The sequence below is a fragment of the Triticum urartu genome, chromosome 7A (assembly GCF_056163025.1).
Source record: "Triticum urartu cultivar PI428250 chromosome 7A, HENAU_Tu73, whole genome shotgun sequence".
Classification (NCBI taxonomy): Eukaryota; Viridiplantae; Streptophyta; class Magnoliopsida; order Poales; family Poaceae; genus Triticum; species Triticum urartu.
This window is the reverse complement of record NC_141879.1, coordinates 335755210-335776392: the sequence shown is the minus strand read 5'-3', so window position 1 is coordinate 335776392 and position 21183 is coordinate 335755210.

Here is a 21183-nt window from a genome sequence, read left to right as displayed (position 1 = left end):
GAAAAAGGGTGGGAGGGTGGGACAAAGAAGAAAAGCACACTGGTTGGAAAAGAATTGACATGAAAATCTCTAACGAACAAGAGGATTAGCACTCCCATAGAAATATGAGAACACATGTTAGAAAAGGTATGGAATCCACATTTGACTTTGAAGCAACTCAAATACCACAACAAAACAACAACAAAGGATTTGGCTTGCGGAATAAGCTGGAACAAACATATGATACAGATTTCATCTGAAATTTTCATGGTGGGATCAGCATGGGCTCAATAATACTTTGGATTTTCATGTTGAAATGACATTCGAATAGGCTCCCTAGGCATAGTAAACTACATGGCTTGACGACGCATACCGAGACTGTCCTCTATAAGAAAGACCGTGAACAAGTGGACCACTAGATGTCAAACCCCAATCTCATATCATGCATTTGTTGGAAAGATAAGCTAGGTAACTACTTGAATTCCCACCTAGGAACTCGCGAAATTTTTGGTTATGCAGTCTGGTATAACAAGTACAAGGAGCAAAATATCATCACACAACTCCTAGCAGAATTCTAGCTCCAAATGTACCACCTCCTTAACACATAACCAAGAACCTTGGAAACTTGTGTATCTTAGACCTTCAACTATACTACCTGTGGCAGTACTCACGAACGCACTCCCCAGTACTGGTTGGCGTCGAGGTTATCTCACCACTAAGAGTATAGAAGCGTTTTCGATGTCGGTGTCCTCTCACTACCAAAAAAACACTTCTGTGATGATACATCTTTGTCATAGTAGGTCACGTTTTCTATCATGCATGTACATCTATGACGATTTTATGACAGAATCAAGATAGTCATACCCGGGCTGTCGTAGAAGTGTTCCATGACAATACTGAAATTATCAACACAGAAGGTCCACTTCCATGACAATAAATGCCGCTTCATGGAAATGTTTTTGTCAAGGGTAACTGACACGTGGCATCCACCATAACGGGTTTCCGTTAACCTACCGGGTCCGGTTTTGAATTCGATAACCCGCTAACAGCCATGACCAATGGTAATTTTCCACATTTAAATTTCTTATTCACCAGAGGATTCACGTGTCAGCCCAGCGTTGGGCATGCCTTCAGTGGATGGAACACGCCTATGATACATCGACACGTTGCACGACCCAACAGTGGCCCATTTAAGGTAAAAAGGTTGGCCTAGCCAAAGGTCCATAATATTTTGTCAGACACTAGTGGGCCGGACCGTTAAACAGCCTGCCATGTTTTTTTGTCAAATTACGGCCCATACCAGATCTGGCCCATTCACAGCATGTCGTGTTTTGGGCTAAATTACAACCCATATCAGATCAGGCCCATTAACAGGCCACTGTGCTTTTGGGCCCATTCTAAGTCGGGTTTGTATTTCAGCCTCTTAAAGGACCGTTTACCAGTTTGACCCGATAATCGTTTCAGCTTGTTAGCGGACCTTGGTGCACCTGGGCCATCATTGGCCCGATTCCACTTTAGGCCATTTAATGGCCCGTGCCGCAACTGGGCTATTTCTTGTCCAGAGTGACTTTAGGCCTCTTAACGGCCCGTAGTCTTCATTGATAAATTTCAGGCCAACGTGCCTATCAGCCTGTTAATGGCCCATGGCACAATTGGGCCTAATTATGGCCCGCGTTGAATCCAGCCTGCTTACAACCCATCCTATTAATGGCCTGTGACACAGTTGGGCCTACGACCCGTGTTGATACCGGCCTGCTTACATCCCGTAATTTTATTGGGCCAAACAGGGCCCGAGATACATTTTGGCATGTTAACAGCTCGTATGTTACTGGGCCAAACATGGGCCTACGACAGTTTTGGACCATGTTGGCCCATGAATTTTTTGGGCTAGCCCAATCTAGTTTTCAGCCTTTAAAAGCCCATGGTATTCTTTGGCTCAACAGGCCCGAATTTTACTCGGCCTATTAAAGGTGGAAAACTACTTTACGTTTAGTCCTGGTAATGGAGCAAGATGATTATAGGCCCACGTTTCAGCCCATATATAGGAGTTGCGGGCCGGCCTAATAGACCGACAACATTGAGCTTCGTTAGAGCTTCCAGCCTAAATTACATCATACCGACTAAGGATAAACCTAGACTATACAATAAAGCAATTACGAAATATTACCTCCACTGGGCATCAAAGTTCGCCATCGGTGATAATAAAGCACAACGAGACCAGTGATTACATACACTGGGCATCAAAGGTCGCCACCAGTGCATATAAACACACCGAAAAAACAATATACAGAACTGATAGCACTTCAAAACAATTCAGAAGGCATTAGGCCTGCCCCAGAGGTGCATTGCAAGCAGTAGAACATGCCGATGAGACCTCAGTTATCTCAACGTAGATCCTCAAACTCTAGTTGTGTAGCAAGAAAGCACGGGATGGTTGTCCTCTGAGATATTTGTTACAAAATTGACATCAAGTCAGACCTAAGCTAAACCAAGCCTTTCTGCTTTAAGTTGAGACTGAAGAAGTCAAACTGATTGAGGCAGCAACTACACTGAGGTTGTCTCACAGCTGCCAGTGAGTAGATTCAACTCACTTTATTAACCAAGACATGACCTTGGGGTCACCTCGCTCTCTTCAAGATGGTTTGGCTCACTATCTTCTGTAAAGTTCTGCCTGGCATAAGAGATATGACTCTAAAAGAGAAACAAGGAGGCAGATAACAAGTTTCACAAATATATAAGCAACAATAGTGTGACGCCGTGAGACCGATGCTCGAGAAGACTTCCATATGTTCCGGGTTTCGCCGTGTGTTTCATTTGTGCCCGCCCTTTTATTTTTTCTCTGCATCATGTCATTATGCCATCATCTCATAAATCTTTTGCAACTCAACTAAATAAATGGCATGGATCTTTGATCCATTTAAACCGAGGGAATTCACATGGTGATTCTCTTTACAACATATCCTCCCAATATTAGGGAGTTATTTTAATTATTTCTTTAATTGGGATATCACCATAACACACTTGCAAATTATCTCAATGCCTTTGTTATCTTAATTCTTGGTCTCCAACCTTGCCATATATTCTTTCATCATATTCCGGAGCTCCACCAAAAATCCGAACATTTTTTGGACCTTCCCAACCCTCACCTCCTTTTCAAATCATTTGAATTTAAATCAAATGAGTTTGAATTTAAATCTTTCAATCATGGCCTTTTTATATTTTCTCGGAAAAAGCACATTTTTGTGAGCCCAGGAAAATTATCGGCGCGTCCAACTTCGTCCCCTAACCTCTCTTTCTTTTCTTCCTTATCTCTGTTTTTTTCTTTAGAGTGAGAGAGAGGGTGCCCAACAGGCCATTGAGGCCCAGCCGCACCTCAGGCCAGCCGCAGCCCACTTGGGCCTCCCTAGGCCCACTCCCACACTGGCCTACCTAGGCTACCCGCACCGAGGCCAGCCCGCACGCCCCGTAACCCTAGGCCTCGATCCCACTTCTTCCTCTCCCTCGTTTTCTTCCTCTCGTGCCGCCAGGGAGAGAGCGCTCACTCTCGATCCCCTCCTCTTTCCCCGTCGTCCCTCTCCTCAAACCCCCCTTGTCCTTGTCCCGAGCCACCACCAACCACCACGAGCAGCCAAGCCCCGCCATGGCCGCGCCCCCTGCTGCTGAGGCCCTGCGTCCGCAGACGTCGACCTCCGGCGCCCCAAGTCCCGCGCGACGCGCCCAGTCTCCAGGGCCGCGCCTCCTCATCGCCCGGACCCGTCGTCCACAACCCCGCCTCTCCTGCTCGTCGACCGCGCCACCGGAGCCCTGCATCGCGCCAAGCGTCGCCGGCGCCCCCAAGTCCACGTCGCCGACCTCCTGCCGTGCCTCCTCCTCGCTTCAAGTCCACACCGTGAAGCTCCAGCACCAGGACCCTCCATGCTCTTGCCCATTCCACCCCGCACCTGCTTGCCAGCAGATGCTCCGCCGCCGTCCAGGATCCATAGCAACGCCTTGCTGCTCCCTGCCTCACCCCACCTTTGCTGGCGTCTTCAACCACCTGAGGCCCTCCTCCATGCCATCGCTGGCCCTTGTTATCGTTGTCAAGACCCTCCAAATCAGGGAGTACCATGGCCGCCACCGAGACACTTGGATTCACCAAGTCCGGCAAGTACCACTACTTACGGAACACGAACGACCACCGCTCCGAACACCAAGTACTACTACAAACCCGAAGAATTCGGATGGATCAAGTCCCCGAGGAGACCCGTTTTTCGTCAAGTTCGACTACCCGTATCATCAAGTACCACTACGGCCGGAGACCTCGGACACGCCAAGTACACCTTTGAGCTATCAATACCGCAAACGCCAAGTTCCACGACGAACCAAGTACCGCGAGAACGTTTGTACCTCTACCGTCGCCGTGGATCCGACAAGTACCCCTACAACAAGTGTACCTCTACCGTCATCTTCGGAATCGCTAAGAACGTCAAGCACCCCTTCGAGATGACGAGACCGACAAGTTCAAATGACCCCAAGTACCTCTCCGAAAACGAGACGTATACCGCTACCGTCGCAAGAATCGAGACCGACAAGTCCGAAGATGCTAGTACCACTACTACCCACTGCGCCCGTGTATGACTTCTTCCACTACGAATGTCCCGAGAATGTCAACTTCCCCTACACCGCATCGAACTCGAACCGCTCCGATAATGCACGCTACAAAGGTATAACCCTGAGACGACGCCCATGAACGAATGTTGTGTGATGTATGAGATGCTCGAGTTTGCACCGTGTCCAAATTGTCACTCGTTTCCTTGTCGCCAACTCGTGGGACACCCGGAATCCGAGAGCGCCCCACCATCTTTTGACACGCCCCCATCATTTTTCCTTTTGTACCAGCATCTCAATCGAGTTACGGAAACCGGGACGTTGCCGTGGCACCGTTTCGTTATCGTTGCCATGGCACCCCTTTTCCTTTCCACCATGGTGACAAATGCTTCATATTGCCCTTGTCAACTTTTAATAAAAATTGCATAAACTTGTTCATGTCATCTGCATCATGATAACAAAATTTAAAATGTTTAAATTGTTGTTGCATTAAATTGCTAAATGCATATGGGGATTACCGGATTTGTTGTTTGTTATATCCGGCCCCATTTAAATTGGTTAGATGGTATAGTTTTGTTATGCTTCACCTCTTGCCATGCTAACAACATTTAATCTTGTTGGGTACCTAAACAAGAGAGAACTAAATAAGTCATGTGGTGTTCCGTCAATATGCAACTCGTTGCATATTGAGCTCCACTTAATTTGTAGGATTGCTTGTGCACTTTGCCATGCCATGCTTCATTAATCCGGACATGCATCATACTTGGTTGTGCATCATGCCATGTTTATGTGTTGGTTGTTTACTATGTTGTTTGCTCCTTTCCGGTGTTGCTTCTTCGGGTTGGATTCGGTAATGTCGCGTTTTTCAGGATCCGTTTAACTACGTCCATTTGTCTTCCTCATGGACTCGTTGTTTTTCCTTGCGGGATCTCAGGCAAGATGACCATACCCTCGAAATCACTTCTATCTTTGCTTGCTAGATGCTTGCTCTTTTGCTATGCCTATGCTACGATACCCACCACTTGCTTATCATGCCTCCCATATTGCCATGTCAAACCTCTAACCCACCTTGTCCTAGCAAACCGTTGTTTGGCTATGTTACCGCTTTGCTCAGCCCCTCTTATAGCGTTGCTAGTTGCAGGTGAAGATTGGAGTTTGTTCCTTGTTGGAACATGGATATTTTGTTGGGATATCACAATATCTCTTATTTAATTAACACATCTATATACTTGGTAAAGGGTGGAAGGCTCGGCCTTATGCCTGGTGTTTTGTTCCACTCTTGCCGCCCTAGTTTCCATCATACCGGTGTTATGTTCCTCGATTTTGCATTCCTTACACGGTTGGGTTATAATGGGAACCCCTTGACAGTTCGCCTTGAATAAAGCTCCTCCAGCAAGGCCCAACATTGGTTTTACCATTCGCCACCTAGCCTTTTCTTTTCCCTTGGGTTTCCGGAGCCCAAGGGTCATCTTTATTTAAACCCCCGGGCCAGTGCTGCTCGGAGTGTTGGTCCAACCTGTCAACTGCCGGTGGCCACCAGGGGCAACCCTGGGCTGGCCTACCGGAACCTTGGACAATCTGGTGTGCCCTGAGAACGAGATATGTGCAGCTCCTATCGGGATTTGTCGGCACATTCGGATGGCTTTGCTGGTTTAGTTTTACCATTGTCGAAATGTCTTGTAACCGGGATTCCGAGCCTGATCGGGTCTTCCTGGGAGAAGGAATATCCTTCGTTGACCGTGAGAGCTTGTGATGGGCTAAGTTGGGACACCCCTGCAGGGATTTGAACTTTCGAAAGCCATGCCCGCGGTTATGGGCAGATGGGAATTTGTTAATGTCCAGTTGTAGAAAACCTGAAGCTTACCTTAATTAAAATGCATCAACCGCATGTGTAGCCGTGATGGTCTCTTTCCGGCGGAGTCCGGGAAGTGAACACGGTGTTGGAGTTATGCTTGAACGTAGGTTGTTCTAGGATCACTTCTTGATCATGGTTTCTCGACCGTGCCTTGCCTTCTCTTCTCGCTCTCATTTGCGTATGTTAGCCACCAAATATGCTAGTCGCTTGCTGCAGCTCCACCTCATACCTTTTACCCTTCCTATAAGCTTAAATAGTCTTGATCGCGAGGGTCTGAGATTGCTGAGTCCCCGTGACTCACAGATACTTCCAAAACCAGTTTGCAGGTGCCGAGGATACCGTGCAGGTGACGCAACCGAGCTCAAGGAGGAGCTCAATGAAGATCTCGTTCATTGTGTGTTTCATTTCAGTTGATCAGTAGTGGAGCCCAGTTGGGATGATCGGGGATCTGTGTAGCATTTGGGGTAGTCTTCTTTTATTTTGGTTCCGTAGTCGGACCTTGTGTGTATCTGGATGATGTAATGTTACATTCTTGTATTGTGTGAAGTGGCGATTGTAAGCCAACTATGTATCTCTTTTTCCCTTATTCATTACATGGGTTGTTGTGAAGATTACCTCACTTGCGACATTGCTTTCAATGCAGTTATGCCTCTAAGTCGTGCTTCGACACGTGGGAGATATAGCCGCATCGAGGGCGTTACAAGTTGGTAATCAGAGCCTTCCCCGACCTTAGGAGCCCCCTGGTTGACCAAATCGCTGGTGTTGTTGAGTCTAGAAAAATGTTTTGAGTCTTTTAGGATTATATATATCAGAGAGTAGGATTCTTTTTACTCCCCAGTCCCTTCGTCGCTCTGGTGAGGCATCCTAACGTAGAGTTTTGACTCTTCTCTTCTCAAATTTCACAAAAAAAATTTAGGATCACGCGGGTATCTTGGAATCGTTCCGATGGTTTTGTGACGAGAACATTGTTCTTGATGCCTCCTGACATTTAGGGGTTGTGGTAGTGTCCCGGGGAGTTGAGCTCCGAGGTGTTGTCGTCACAATTTTATCGTTGCAATTCTGGAATACCTGAGTTCGCCGACATCGAAAATCTCTTTTATGCAGTTGTTGGTGAGATAACCTCGACGCCACCCAGTACTGGGGCGGGAGTTCGGGAGTATTGCCATAACTCGTATAACGGATGCTTTTTGAAGGTTGAGGTAAACGATTTCCGAAGGTTTCTTGGTTATGTGTTGAAGGATGGATACATTTGGATGTAGGATTTGTTAGTTTTGGGTGAGATATTATGCTTCCCGTGTATCCCCAACACCTGATTGCATAATCGGGAAGTTTCGGGAGTTTATAAGTGGGAATTCAAGTAGCTCTTAGGATATCTTTCCGACAGATGTATGATATGAAATTGGGGTTCAACGTCTAGTGGTCCGCCTATCCACGGTTGGTTTTACAGTGGTCTCTTTGTGTCTTAAAGTGTCCTTGGCTATGCTGACTCGGGGACGCTTCGTATGTCATGTGCACTGCCTTGTACATGATGGTGCTGTACGATCGAGCCCGTGTGGGCCCCACCATGAAAACTTCGGACGAAATCTCTATCATATGTTTGTTCCGGCTTATTTTGCAAGCCAAGCCTTTGTTTTGTTTTGAGTTGTTGTATTCGAGGTGCTTCGAAGTCAAATGCAGATTCCATACCTTTCCTAAGCGGTGTTCTCATATTGCTATGTGAGCACTAATCCTTCTCGATCATCGAGTCTGTCTTGTCAATCCTTTTTAACCGGCGTGTTTTCTCTTCAAGTGGATCCGGTCATTTTCAACATCCGCAAGATCAACTCAAGCATTCTCAACGGTGTTTGTTTCATTCGTCCCAAATTGTCTTTGTTTTCCCGCCCACCCACCCTCTTTCTTCAAGGACTCGGATTTCTTAATCAAGTATCAATTTTATTGATGGGAAGCCTCTCCATTCATTTTCCGTCAATGTTCTTATCCGGTGATCATCATGAATATTCCAATGGAGCTTCAAGCTCATCATTCTTTGTTTCTTTTATATTCTCCGGTGGATCTAATTCAAGCTTTGTTGATCATATCCTTTTCCTAGTTTCAAATACCTTCTCATGCCGGTGCACCTCACATTCAGTCATTTCTCGCTATTCAATTGTTCCGGAGTGCTGAAGATATCTCAGAAGATTTGTGTCTCCATTATCAATCCGTCCAAGATATTTTGAGGTTGTTATCTCATTCAAGTCATTTAATTCAACCGGTGCAATCTCTCTTTGAAATTGTTCAACGTTGTAACTTTTGAGTGGGCCCTAACCCACAGGTCTTTTCCTAGGATCTTACCTGACTCTTCTAATTTTCCCGGAGCTATTCTCAAATCTTTCAAAGTTTGACGTAAGAATGAATTATCATCAGTCAATTACCTTCTCCAATATCGCTTTCAAATTCTTGTCACCATTGGCTCAACCTTTCTATTCGTCATTGCGGAGTATCTCAACTGTTCATGGTGGTGTTTCTCTTTGCAATTCTCAACACTTGAAGACCGAAGAAGATTTTTCTCTAAATCTTATCCGTTCTCTCAAAGATTCATCATTCTAGCTTGTTGCCATCCTCTCATAATTGTGTTCGATTGTGAGAATTCTCTCCACTTATCCGGAGCAATTCAGGAGTCTTTTCAGTTTGATTCTCTGGAGCCCATCATTTCATAAGACTTTTCCATTCTCAGCTTTCAGCTCTCGCTCTCCAAATATTACCGGTGCTTCATTCAAGTATTATCTAATTAGCTCGTGATCTCTTCATTCTATTGTATCTAAATTTCCCTAAGTATCTTTGTTCGTTTTCAAATTTTTACCGGTGATTCATCCCTTTACTTCGTTAGTTTTTCAATTCTTACGGTGGTTTGCTCAAGATTCTATTCCATGGTTATCATATTAATTTATTCGTTGTTTCAATCCTACCGGTGGTCCATTGAGTGTATGATCTATCTCTCTTAATCCTTTCCATGAGATTAAGTTGTTTGCAATCCGTTGCTTGCCATCAAGCTAAATTGGTGAAGGATACGCATAACATAAGTCTTATTTCTTGTTTCATCCAAGCATTCTAATTTCTTCTTTCCGAAGTGGTTCATCATATCACATTCTCGGTTCGAGATGCCTTATCTTTCCTTCCGGAGTTCCAAGTTACCACTTTATCTCGTCGCAAAGCTTCATCCAATCAATTGCAAGGATTCACCTTGTGTTTTCAACTTCTCTTTCCTTTCGTTTGATCATTCTTTTATTACTGGAGTTCTTCATGGAGGCTCTACATGATGGTTCATCAAGGATTTAATTCAATCTCGAAGTGTTCATTGAGATTCTTTTCTGAGGACTTCTAGCATTCTTCATCTTGCTATCCGGAGTGCAATTGTTCTCCCTTATCATTTGAGGTGATAATATATCATTCTTCTTTCACAAGAATGGGATATTTAAACCCATCACCTTCTTCCTTGGAGTTATCTTGGGTTATATTTCATCTAAGCCTTCCCTAAGGATTGTTGCTATTTATGGTGCTCATAAGTGACCCAAGTTCTTCTTTTATTCTCCCAGTGAAATATTTTCTCGTCTCCTTGTTCTTATCAATCCAATCTTTTTCCGTGAGTGGCAGGTTGTCACCTCATAATTTTGAGATGTATTCCATAATACCATATCAAGTTTATGCTTTTCGTTGTTGATAATCCAACAACTCCATTCCAACATTTGTTGTAATCATGATCTCTCAAGATCTTGTTACCCTCCGTCCATTCCATTCCATTCCATTCTTTCATTTCGTCCGGAGGCTTTGTGATGTTGCTCTTTTCAGTCATCATCTCGAATTGTGAAGATCATGATTTTTTCTTGCTTATCCTTTTAACCGGAGTGTGTGCCCGCTGCTCAAGTTCTTCTCATCTTATAAAGTTTCTTATCACTTTTCAACCGGAGTGCTGCCAAAAATTTGTTCTTCCTCGTTCCTCTTTTCTAACGGAGTGTTTTCAACTTCGTTCATCTCCGTTGTATTTTTTTTTTCTCAAAATGGCTTAACTTTTCAAGGTTCTTTGGTTTCACTCATTTGTCAAAGAAGCAACTTTGTTTTACCTCTTCCTCTTCCATTTTCTATCCGGTGCCATCCTAGATCTCGGGACGAGATCCTCTCGTAGTGGTGGAGTGTTGTGACGCCCTGAGACCGATGCTCGAGAAGACTTCCATATGTTCCGCGTTTCGCCGTGTGTTTCATTTGTGCCTGCCCTTTTATTTTTGCTTTGCATCATGTCATCATCTCATAAATCTTTTGCAACTCAACTAAATAAATGGCATGGATCTTTGATCCATTTAAACCGAGGGAATTCACATGGTGATTCTCTTTACAACATATCCTCCCAATATTAGGAAGCTATTTTAAATATTTCTTTAATTGGGATATCACCATAACACACTTGCAAATTATCTCAATGCCTTTGTTATCTTAATTCTTGGTCTCCAACCTTGCCATATATTCTTTCAACATATTCCAGAGCTCCACTAAAAATCCGAATATTTTTTGGACCTTCCCAACCCTCACTTCCTATTCAAATCATTTGAATTTAAATCAAATGAGTTTGAATTTAAATCTTTCAATCATGGCCTTTTTCTATTTTCTCGAAAAAATCACATTTTTGTGAGTCCGGGAAAATTATCCGCGCGTCCAACTTCGTCCCCTAACCTCTCTTTCTTTTCTTCCTTATCTCTGTTTTTTCTTTAGAGTGAGAGAGAGGGTGCCCAACAGGCCATTTAGGCCCAGCTGCACCTCAGGCCAGCCGCAGCCCACTTGGGCCTCCCTAGGCCCACTCTCACGCCGGCCTACCTAGGCTACCCGCACCAAGGCCAGCCCGCACGCCCCATAACCCTAGGCCTCGATCCCACTTCTCTCTCTCCCTCGTTTCCTTCCTCTCACGTCGCCAGGGAGAGAGCCTTGCTCTCGATCCCCTCCTATTTCCCCGCCGTCCCTCTCCTCAAACCCCCCCTTGTCCTCGTCCCGAGCCACCACCAACCACCACGAGCAGCCAAGCCCCGCCATGGTCGCGCCCCCTGCTGCTGAGGCCCTGCGCCCATAGACGTCGACCTCCGGCGCCCCAAGTCCTGCGCGACGCGCCCAGTCTCCAGGGCCGTGCCTCCTCGCCGCCCGGACCCGTCGTCCTCAACCCCGCCTCTCCTGCTCGTCGACCGCGCCGCCGGAGCCCTGCATCGTGCCAAGCATCGCCGGCGCCCCCAAGTCCATGTCGCCGACCTCCTGCCGTGGCCTCCTCCTCACTTCAAGTCCACGCCGTCAAGCTCCAGCACCAGGACCCTCCATGCTCTTGCCCATTCCACCCCGCACCTGCTTGCCAGCAGATGCTCCGCCGCCGTCCAGGATCCATAGCAACGCCTTGCTGCTCCCTGCCTCACCCCACTTTTGCTGGCGTCTTCAACCACCCGAGGCCCTCCTCCATGCCATCGCTGGCCCCTGTTGTCATTGTCAAGACCCTCCAAATCAGGGAGTACCATGGCCGCCACCGAGACACTTGGATTCACCAAGTCCGGCAAGTACCACGACTTACGGAACACGAACGACCACCGCTCCGAACGCCAAGTACTACTACAAACCCGAAGAATTCGGATGGATCAAGTCCCCGAGGAGACCCGTTTTTCGTCAAGTTCGACTACCCGTATCATCAAGTACCACTACGGCCGGAGACCTCGGACACGCCAAGTACACCTTTGAGCTATCAATACCGCAAACGCCAAGTTCCACGACGACCCAAGTACCGCGAGAACGTTTGTACCTCTACCGTCGCCGTGGATCCGACAAGTACCCCTACAACAAGTGTACCTCTACCGTCGTCTTCGGAATCGCTAAGAACGTCAAGCACCCCTTCGAGATGACGAGACCGACAAGTTCAAATGACCCCAAGTACCTCTCCGAAAACGAGACGTATACCGCTACCGTCGCAAGAATCGAGACCGACAAGTCCGAAGATGCTAGTACCACTACTACCCACTGCGCCCATGTATGACTTCTTCCACTACGAATGTCCCGAGAATGTCAACTTCCCCTACACCGCATCGAACTCGAACCGCTCCGATAATGCACGCTACAAAGGTATAACCCTGAGACGACGCCCATGAACGAATGTTGTGTGATGTATGAGATGCTCGAGTTTGCACCGTGTCCAAATTGTCACTCGTTTCCTTGTCGCCAACTCGTGGGACACCCGGAATCTGGGAGCGCCCCACCATATTTTGACACGCCCCCGTCATTTTTCCTTTTGCACTAGCATCTCAATCGAGTTACCGGAAACCGGGACGTTGCCGTGGCACCGTTTCGTTATCGTTGCCGTGGCACCCCTTTTCCTTTCCACCACGGTGACAAATGCTTCATATTGCTCTTGTCAACTTTTATTAAAAATTGCATAAACTTGTTCATGTCATCCGCATCATGATAACAACAATTAAAATGTTTAAATTGTTGTTGCATTAAATTGCTAAATGCATATGGGGATTACTGGATTTGTTGTTTGTTATATCCGGCCCCATTTAAATTGGTTAGATGGTATAGTTTTGTTATGCTTCACCTCTTTCCATGCTAACAACATTTAATCTTGTTGGGTACCTAAACAAGAGAGAACTAAATAAGTCATGCGGTGTTCCGTCAATATGCAACTCGTGGCATATTGAGCTCCACTTAATTTGTAGGATTGCTTGTGCACTTTGCCATGCCATGCTTCATTAATTCGGACATGCATCATACTTGGTTGTGCATCATGCCATGTTTATGTGTTGGTTGTTTACTATGTTGTTTGCTCCTTTCCGGTGTTGCTTCTTCGGGTTGGATCCGGTAACATCGCGTTTGACTACGTCTGTTTGTCTTCCTCATGGACTCGTTCTTTTTCCTTGCGGGATCTCAGGCAAGATGACCATACTCTCGAAATCACTTCTATCTTCGCTTGCTAGATGCTCGCTCTTTTGCTATGCCTATGCTACGATACCCACCACTTGCTTATGATGCCTCCCATATTTCCATGTCAAACCTCTAACCCACCTTGTCCTAGAAAACTGTTGTTTGGCTATGTTACCGCTTTGCTCAGCCCCTCTTATAGCGTTGCTAGTTACAGGTGAAGATTGGAGTTTGTTCCTTGTTGGAACATGGATATTTTGTTGGGATATCACAATATCTCTTATTTAATTAACGCATCTATATACTTGGTAAAGGGTGGAAGGCTCGGCCTTATGCCTGGTGTTTTGTTCCACTCTTGCCGCCCTAGTTTCCATCATACCGGTGTTATGTTCCTCGATTTTGCATTCCTTACACGGTTGGGTTATAATGGGAACCCCTTGACAGTTCGCCTTGAATAAAGCTCCTCCAGCAAGGCCCAACATTGGTTTTACCATTCGCCACCTAGCCTTTTCTTTTCCCTTGGGTTTCCGGAGCCCAAGGGTCATCTTTATTTAAACCCCCGGGCCAGTGCTGCTCGGAGTGTTGGTCCAACCTGTCAGCTGCCGGTGGCCACCAGGGGCAACCCTGGGCTGGCCTACCGGAACCTTGGACAATCCGGTGTGCCTTGAGAACGAGATATGTGCAGCTCCTATCGGGATTTGTTGGCACATTCGGGTGGCTTTGCTGGTTTAGTTTTACCATTGTCGAAATGTCTTGTAACCGGGATTCCGAGCCTGGTCGGGTCTTCCTAGGAGAAGGAATATCCTTCATTGACCGTGAGAGCTTGTGATGGGCTAAGTTGGGACACCCCTACAGGGATTTGAACTTTCGAAAGCCGTGCCCACGGTTATGGGCAGATGGGAATTGGTTAATGTCCGGTTGTAGAAAACCTGAAGCTTACCTTAATTAAAATGCATCAACCGCGTGTGTAGCCGTGATGGTCTCTTTCCGGCGGAGTCTGGGAAGTGAACACGGTGTTGGAGTTATGCTTGAACGTAGGCTGTTCTAGGATCACTTCTTGATCATAGTCTCTCGGCCGTGCCTTGCCTTCTCTTCTCGCTCTCGTTTGCGTATGTTAGCCACCAAATATGCTAGTCGCTTGCTGCAGCTCCACCTCATCCCTTTTACCCTTCCTATAAGCTTAAATTGTCTTGATCGCGAGGGTGTGAGATTGCTGAGTCCCCGTGACTCACAGATACTTCCAAAACCAGTTTGCAGGTGCTGAGGATACCGTGCAGGTGACGCAACCGAGCTCAAGGAGGAGCTCAATGAAGATCTCGTTCATTGTGTGTTTCATTTCAGTTGATCAGTAGTGGAGCCCAGTTGGGACGATCGGGGATCTGTGTAGCATTTGGGGTAGTCTTCTTTTATTTTGGTTCCGTAGTCGGACCTTGTGTGTATCTGGATGATGTAATGTTACATTCTTGTATTGTGTGAAGTGGCAATTGTAAGCCAACTATGTATCTCTTTTTCCCTTATTCATTACATGGGTTGTTGTGAAGATTACCTCACTTGCGACATTTCTTTCAATGCGGTTATGCCTCTAAGTCGTGCTTCGACACGTGGGAGATATAGCCGCATCGAGGGCGTTACAGATAGTCAGTGTGCTGACAATTCTGTCCCATTTTATATTGGCAAATTCAGAGATATAATTTAAAATAGCATTAACATAATATGGCATTGTCCGTATCATTGGCATAATTAGTTAAGAGAAAGCAGAAAATGAGATGATGCAGGCGTGGTCAGCTTCACCACACCACCGGATTAGAGATCTAGTACACATGCATACATACAGGGCTAAAGAAAATAAATGGATCTGTTCTGCATAAGGAACATTTTCTACAACTATAATTTGAAACTGGCAGTTGTTGCAAACATCCAATCTGATGCAAACACCAAAGTAAACAGCAGTGGAGGAAATTATGCCTATCCAAATCTATACTAGAACAAAGTTTGAAGGCTTGAGAATGATGGAATTACATTACATGTTAACACGGGCTGAACAAAGCCCTTCTCCATGTCGATGGAAGGATAATTCAAGGAATTCCCCAAAGAAACTTCTTCATAAGTGTTGCCTTTATTCTACATTTTGTAAAGAGTAAGTATAGATTAATAATACTGGAAGAAATAGAGGATAATGAAGCCCAGGTGCACAGTGATGATACATAATCAAATAGCTATCAATTAAGTACAACGTTACAAGGCAAAAGGTACTGACAAGAGGAATGCATACCTCAACGTGTGCAGTGGCATTGGCTTTATTCAACATTTTGGTAAGAGTAAATTTAGATGTAATAATTTGGAGAAAGTGGAGGGCAGGGCAGATAAGATGCGGACTAATGCTAGATAATCAACTATCTCGCAATGCAAGTACAGTAATACTACCACCGTCCGTTTTTACTTGTCGCTCAAATGGATGTATCTAGCACTATTTAAGTTCTAAATGTTGGGGAACGCAGTATTTCAAAAAATTTACCTACGATCACGCAAGATCTATCTAGGAGATGCATAACAACGAGCAGGGAGAGTGTGTCTACATACCCTCATAGATCGAAAGTGGAAGAGTTTAGTAACGCGGTTGATGTAGTCGAACGTCTTCGCGATCCAACCGATCCAAGCACCGAACGTACGGCACCTCCGCATTCAGCACATGTTCAGCTCGATGACGTCCCTCGATCTCTTGATCCAGTTGAGGATGAGGGAGAGTTTTGTCAGCATGACAGCGTGGCGACGATGATGATGAAGTTACCGGCGCAGGGCTTCGCCTAAGCACTATGACGATATGGCCGAGGTGTGTAACTCTGGAGGGGGGAACCACACACGGCTAAGATAATTGATCGTGTGTGTTCTAGGGTGCCCCCTGCCCCCGTATATAAAGGAGGGGAGGGGGAGGCCAGCCGGCCCCGTAGGGCGCGCCAGGAGAGGGGAGTCCTACTAGGACTCCAAGTCCTAGTAGGATTTCACCTAGAGGAAAGGGGGAAGAAGGAAGGGAGAGGGGGAAGGGAAGGAAAGGGGGGCGGCGCCCCCTTCCCCTAGTCCAATTCGGACCCAAGGGGGGGGGGCTGAAGGAAATATGCCCTAGAGGCAATAATAAAGTTATTATTTATTTCCTTATGTCATGATAAATGTTTATTATTCATGCTAGAATTGTATTAACCGGAAACTTAGTACATGTGTGAATACATAGACAAACAGAGTGTCACTAGTATGCCTCTACTTGACTAGCTTGTTGAATCAAAGATGGTTAAGTTTCCTAACCATAGACATGAGTTGTCATTTGATTAACGGGATCACATCATTAGAGAATGATGTGATTGACTTGACCCATTCCGTTAGCTTAGCACGATGATCGTTTAGTTTGTTGCTACTGCTTTCTTCATGACTTATACATGTTCCTATGACTATGAGATTATGCATCTCCCGAATACCGGAGGAACACTTTGTGTGCTACCAAATGTCACAACGTAACTGGGTGATTATAAAGGTGCTCTACAGGTGTCTCCGATGGTACTTGTTGAGTTGGCATAGATCGACATTAGGATTTGTCACTCCGATTGTCGGAGAGGTATCTCCGGGCCCTCTCGGTAATGCACATCACTATAAGCCTTGCAAGCAATGTGACTAATGAGTTAGTTGCGGGATGATGCATTACAGAACGAGTAAAGAGACTTGACGGTAACGAGATTGAACTAGGTATTGAGATACCGACGATCGAATCTCAGGCAAGTAACATACCGATCACAAAGGGAACAACGTAACCGTTATGCGGTTTGACCGATAAAGATCGTCGTAGAATATTTAGGAGACAATATGAGCATCTAGGTTCCACTATCGGTTATTGACCGGAGATGAGTCTCGGTCATGTCTACATAGTTCTCGAACCCGTAGGGTCCGCACGCTTAACGTTTGGTGATGATCGTTATTATGAGTTTATGTGTTTTGATGTAACGAAAGTTTTTCGGAGTCCCGGATGAGATCACGGACATGATGAGGAGTCGCGAAATGTTTGCGACGTAAAGATCAATATATTGGAAGGCTATATTCGGACATCAGAAAGGTTCTGAGTGGTTCGGGTATTTATCGGAGTACCGGAGAGTTACGGGAATTCGCCGGGGAGTATATGGGCCTTATTGGGCTTTAGGGGAAAGAGAGAGGGGAGGCTGCACGCCCCCAAGGCCTAGTCCAAATTGGACTAGGGGGAGGGGTGGTGCCCCCTCCTTCCTTCTCTTCTCTTTTCCCTTTCCTTCTCTCCTACTCCTACTACATGGAAGGAGGGGAATCTTATTCCCGGTGGCAGTAGGACTCCCGAGGGTGCACCATAGTAGAGGGCCGGCCCTCCCCCCTCCACTCCTTTATATACGGGGGAGGGGGGCACCCCATGGACACACAAGTTGATCAGTTGATCTTTTAGCCGTGTGCGGTGCCCCCTCCACCATAATCCACCTCGGCTATATCATAGCGGTGCTTAGGCGAAGCCCTGTTCCGGTAGCAACATCATCACCGTCATGACGCCATCGTGCTGACAAAACTCTCCCATGAAGCTCTACTGGATCGTGAGTTCGCGGGACGTCACCGAGCTGAACGTGTGCAAATCGCGGAGGTGTGGTACGTTCGGTACTAGGATCGGTCGATCGTGAAGACGTACGACTACATCAACCGCGTTGTCATAACGCTTCCACTTATGGTCTATGAGGGTACATGGACAACACTCTTACCTCTCGTTGCTATGCATCACCATGATCTTGTGTCTGCGTAGGAATTTTTTGAAATTACTGCGTTCCTCGATAGTGGCATCCGAGCCAGGTTTATGCGTAGATGTTATATGCACGAGTAGAACACAAAGGAGTTGTGGGCGTGGGTATATACATATTGCTTGCCATCGCTAGTTGATTCTTGATTCAGCGGCATTGTTGGATGAAGCGGCCTAGACCGACATTACGCGTATGCTTACATGAGACTGGTTCTACTGACGTGCTTTGCACACAGGTGGCTAGTGGGTGTCTGTTTGTCTAGCTTTAGTTGAATCGGATTCAATGAACAAGGTTCTTTCTGAAGATAAAAAAGCAATCACTATACCACGTTGTAGTTTTTGATGCGTAGGTAAGAACGGTTCTTGCTCAGCCCGTAGCAGCCACGTAAAACTTGCAACAACAAAGTAGAGGACGTCTAACTTGTTTTTGTAGGGCATGTTGTGATGTGATATGGTCAAGACATGATGAGATATAAATTGTTGTATGAGATGATCATGTTTAGTTAAAGTTATCGGCAACTGGCAGAAGCCTTATGGTTGTCTCTTTATTGCATAAGATCCAAGTGCCATCTAATTGCTTTACTTTATCGCTATGCGATAGCAATAGTTGCAAAAGCAATAGTTGGCGAGACGACCATGTGACGACACATTGATAGAGATCAAGATGATGGAGAACACGGTGTCATGCCGGTGACGATAGAGATCATGACGGTACTTTGGAGATGGAGATCAAAGGCGCAAGATGATCATGGCCATATCATGTCACATATTTTGATTGCATGTGATGTTTATCCTTTATGCATCTTATTTTGCTTAGTTCGGTGGTAGAATTATAAGATGACCTCTCACTAAATTTCAAGGTATAAGTGTTCTCCCTGAGTATGCACCATTGCGACAGTTCGTCATACCGAGACACCACGTGATGATCGGGTGTGATAAGCTCTACGTTCACATACAACGGGTGCAAGCCAGTTTTGCACACGCGGAATACTCGGGTTAAACTTGACGAGCCTAGCATATGCAGATATGGCCTCGGAACACTGGAGACCGAATGGTCGAGCGTGAATCATATAGTAGATATGATCAACATAGTGATGTTCACCATGGAAAACTACTCCATCTCACGTGATGATCAGACATGGTTTAGTTGATTTGGATCACGTGATCATTTAGATGACTAGAGGGATGTCTATATAAGTGGGCGTTCTTAAATAATATGATTAATTGAACTTTAATTTATCATGAACTTAGTCCTGATAGTATTTGCATAACTATGTTGTAGATCAATAGCTCGCGATGTAGCTCCCCGTTTATTTTGATATGTTCCTAGAGAAAAACTAAGTTGAAAGATATTAGTAGCAATGATGCGGACTGGATCGGTGATCTGAGGATTATCCTGATTGCTGCATAGAAGAATTATGTCCTTGATGCACCGCTAGGTGACAGACCGATTGCAGGAGCAGATGCAAACGTTATGAACGTTTGGCGAGCTCGATATAATGACTACTTGATAGTTTAGTGCACCATGCTTTACGGCTTAGAATCGGGGCTTCAAAGACGTTTTGAATGCCACGGAGCATATGATATGTTCCAAGAGTTGAAATTAGTATTTCGGACTCATGTCCATGTCGAAAGGTATGAGACCTTTGCCAAGCACTTTGCCAACAAGATGGAGGAGAATAGCTCAGCTAGTGAGCATGTGCTCAGAATGTCTGAGTACTACAATCATTTGAATCAAGTGGGAGTTAATCTTCCAGATAAGATAGTGATTGACAGAGTTCTCTAGTCACTATCACCAAGTTACTGGAACTTTTCATGATGAACTATAATATGCAAGGGATAAAGGAAACGATTCCCAAGCTCTTCGTGATGCTGAAATCGATGAAGGTAGAAATCAAGAAATAGCATCAAGTGTTGATGGTTAACAAGACCACTAGTTTCAAGAAAAAGGCAAAGGGAAAGAAAGAGGAACTTCAAAGAAGAAAGGCAAGCAAGTTGCCACTCCCATGAAGAAGCTCAAAGCTAGACCCAAGCCTGGAACTGAGTGCTTCTACTGCAAAGGATGGAAGTGGAACTGCCCGAGATACTTGGCGGATAAGAAGGATGGCAAAGTGAACAAAGGTATATTTCATATACATGTTATTGATGTGTACTTTACCAGTGTTTATAGCAACCCCTCAGTATTTGATACTAGTTCAGTTGCTGAGATTAGTAACTTGAAACGGGAGTTGCAGAATGAACAAAGACTAGTTAAGGGTGAAGTGATGATGTGTGTTGGAAGTGGTTCCAAGATTGATATGATAATCATCGCACACTCCCTATACTTTCAGGATTAGTGTTGAACCTAAATAATTGTTATTTGGTGTTTGCGTTAAGCATGAATATGATTGGATCATGTTTATTACAATACGGTTATTCATTTAAAGCCAGAGAATAATTGTTGTTCTGTTTACATGAATAAAACCTTCAATGGTCATACACCCAAGGTGAATGGTTTCTTGAATCTCGATTGTAGTGATACACATATTCATAATATTGAAGCCAAAAGATGCAAAGTTAATAATGATAGTGCAACTTATTTGTGGCACTGCCGTTTAGGTCATATTGGTGTAAAGCGCATGAAGAAAATCCATGCTGATGGGCTTTTGGAATCACTTGATTATGAATCAGTTGATGCTTGCGAACCATGCCTCATGGGCAAGATGACTAAGACTCCGTTCTCCAGAACAATGGAGCAAGCAACAAGCTTGTTGGAAATAATACATACTGATGTATGCAGTCTGATGAGTGTTGAGGCTCGCGGCAGGTATCGTTATTTTCTGACCTTCATAGATGATTTGAGTAAGATATGGGTATATCTTCTTAATGAAACATAAATCTGAAACATTTGAAAAGTTCAAATAATTTCAGAGCGAAGTGGAAAATCATCGTAACAAGAAAATAAAGTTTCTACGATCTGATCATGGAGGAGAATATTTGAGCTACGAGTTTGGTCTTCATTTGAAACAATGCGGAATAGTTTCGCAACTCACGCCACCTGGAACACCACAGCGTAATGGTG